We start from the raw sequence: 3,332 nt of genomic DNA, 5'->3' as shown, positions 1-3,332 counted from the left end.
ATGTAACAAATTTATCAACGTTGCAAAAGGGTTATGTGTGATAAACGACATACACCCACATGAGAAAAGGGCAGGAAAAAGTTGTAACCTGACTCTGTAAGTCGAAAATTAGGAAATAAGCCAGTAAGTGAGGCGGGAAATCGCCTCTTGACCAAGTGAAATACCCAATGGCAAAATAAATCGTTAGGTCCGATCCAACATATATGTTTAGATTTTTGGTCCCTTGACTCATGTGTTTTTCTTTTACAGTTTAGCTTAGAACCCCGAGGACCTTACCCTAATACATTAACCCCCTTAAGCCCTGTTACACCCGAAACAAAGACCTTAAGGAACTATCTTGTGCAGTCCGATTCGACGTATTAAACTTGTGACAATACCGAGTGAACAGTCCTAACATCTCTGGTGAAGAATGAGTGACTGAGTGAATCCAACAGTTGGTTTTTAAATTGAGCAATCTTGACAAACTGACGACTTGATCAAGTATACGCGAAAGGGGAAAAACATAAGCTGTTGGCAAATGGATTGACCTCGACCTCGGGTAAGATTGTTGGAAGTTTATTTCGGTCTAATGCATCTATGTAAATATGTGTTTTGTTTTTCTTTTCCGTTTTCTTTTATTTTTTCTTGAGATGAGTAAACCATGCCTGAAATTTGCCTTATCCTTTCTTTTCTTTTACACTTGAGGACAAGTGTGTTTTAAGTGTGAGCAGATAAGACCTATTTCATGCATTGGTTTAAGGGTAAAAAGTACGCTACTTGATCTGTTATTGCGCAAAAACAAGTGTTAAAAGTGCAGGAATGCAGCTTGACCAAGGCTAAACTGATCAAGTTAGTACAAAGGGCGAAAAAGGCCATAAATCGGGGGAGTTGATCAAAGGGGGTGATCAAGCAGTCAAGGAGGGGACCACTGAATTCCAGAGGAAGGACACGTAAAGCTGGACGGTGCGCATCTTTCTGTTATCATGGACATGAGACGTGTTGATACATGAGACGCAAAGGACATGTTGGGCCACCATTCTGTTATGAAAAGCGTCGAAGAAGGGCACGTGGCAATCAAAGAGTTGCTCACTCTCGGTACGAGCGAATATTTTTTGCCAAAAATCGTTATCCAGCTGAAGGATGTGCCGAGCCTATAAATAGAGGATGTGCCACCACATGAAAAGGATCTGCTCCTTAGTTAGTTTTAGCTTAGCTTAGTTAACTTTAAATTCTCGTCCAGTTCTTAGCATAGCTTAGTTTAGAATTCTAGTTAGTGAAGCGTAAGAGATTCAACGCGACAACAACTTTGGTTCTGCCCGACGTTGTTTCCAGTTTCAATCCGAGAATCGCTCGGTTTACTCGCTTTCAGTTCTTTCAATCTCATAGCTTAGCTTAGTTAAATTTCAATTATTGCTCATAGTTAGTTTATGCTTTGTATTTCAATTCGCGCACTCTGTTGAGACTTATTTTGGAATCAAAGTTCTTTTGTTTTCAGAATTTGTGTTAACTGTTTCATTTTAATTTCCGCAGCTTTAATTTCAAGTATTTAGTTATAATGTTCCGGAGCTTGATCAAGTAGTTAGTCAACTTACTTTTCTACCTAGTATAATCCAGTAGTTTAAAAACTCCCAAGTTAAAGCATGGCCGCAGCCAACCTCCCTGTTCACTAAACACACACTCGCAACACATTTTTCTCTGTGGGATCGACCCTGAACTTGCCGCTTTACCGTTAAAGTAGTGTGAAATCGGGAGTTATAAATATTTTCTTGCGTGAGTCGATTTGAGGATTGATTTGATTAAGTGGCAACGACAATTTGCTAACTGATCCAGGGTTCGGTTATCTTCCATATAACTTGATCCAATCCCAATCCGTCGATCTCGAGCTCACCACGTACGTACGCATGCATGACTCTCAGAAGTGAAATTTAACTAAAGAAACTCAATTAACTAAACTACTAGGTCAGGTAGACGATTTTCCGAAAACAGCTAAATAACTCGTAAACAGCAGTGGGGACCATTTTCCCGATTTAGCAATGATGACATAAAAGCTGCAAAAGTAACCAAACAACCAACAACATATCAGACTCTAACTAACTTCCGACTTCATCTGCTTCAGTAAGCTAAATAAACATATACGAAACAGAGCATCAAACATATAAAAATAAAGCAATCTCATATCCGACTTCAAACATTACGATTAAGCATAAAACTACGAGATCTAAACTACTAGGTCGAGCAGATTAAGAAAAACAACAGTAACATCTATAACCATGCAGAATCAGAATACCACGTCTCAGATCAACAACTCCAAACTCCAATTCAACTTAGATAAACCAATACCAACTCTGCTACATTCAGATCTATAACTCCTCAATTCAGATTCAACAAAATCAACAACAATTCAACTCCGATCAACCCGATCTCAACTCTAAATCAAACATCAATTGCGAAAAGCATCCAAATCAGTAAAAACTAACAATCAAACATCATAACCAGACGAAACATGAAAGGAAACTTGCATAATATCAGAAATAGAAAGTTAAACACAATATCCAGCGCCGAGCTTCCAAAACAATGAAGTCATGGATCAAAAACAACAGAAAAGTAAATAGATTATTTCTTCGCCCTTCGTAAGGACGGTGTTGCACTACTGAACTGAATTGAAACACCCAAAAGCCCCCAGATTATCAACCCATTATGCTAAGTGCGCAGAGAATTGTGTGTGAAGAGAAAAGAAGTGAGCTAAGAGCAAAATCTAAGATAGAGCTAAGATGGAACTGCCTCTCTTCATGATTGTGGTCTCTATTTATAGCCGAGGCTCGGATTTCTAGGGTACTCTTCCTTGCTGATTTGTCATTTTTGCCCTTCTTAGAAATTCCTTTAAAAGATGCTTTTGCTTCACAACTACTCCTGCCATCGCTCCTGCAATCTCCCAGGTCAGGTTGCGAGTTGGCACTCTTCACTACAATTTCCTTTGATTCCCTCTGTCTGGTAAATTTTCCATCCGCTTCCTAGGTCTGGCAGATTCTCTACGCACCTAAACTTATAAACGCGTGTTAGTTCATGGAAATCACAGAATTTAACCCCATAACCGATGCATGAAATGAGCCATATCAATTTCCAATATCAAGTGGGAAGCGCGAATCATTTCAGACAAAAATCAAACAGCAAAGTGCGGACCGGAGGTTATTTCGAGGGTCATGCAGGTTCATTTATTGAACACCGAACCGTCTTTATTGCAGTGATTTGACCCTAATTGTGGTCAATTAATGATAACCGAACGAGCCCTAAGTAAGGCGGTGGCTTCCCACAACAAAGCGTTGCTGGAAAGTCATCTTGATCAAGACGCGTTA

The sequence above is a fragment of the Salvia splendens genome, chromosome 3 (assembly GCF_004379255.2).
Source record: "Salvia splendens isolate huo1 chromosome 3, SspV2, whole genome shotgun sequence".
NCBI classification, from domain to species: Eukaryota; Viridiplantae; Streptophyta; class Magnoliopsida; order Lamiales; family Lamiaceae; genus Salvia; species Salvia splendens.
The sequence above is the reverse complement of the archived record's forward strand: the minus strand, read 5'-3'. Positions refer to the sequence as shown.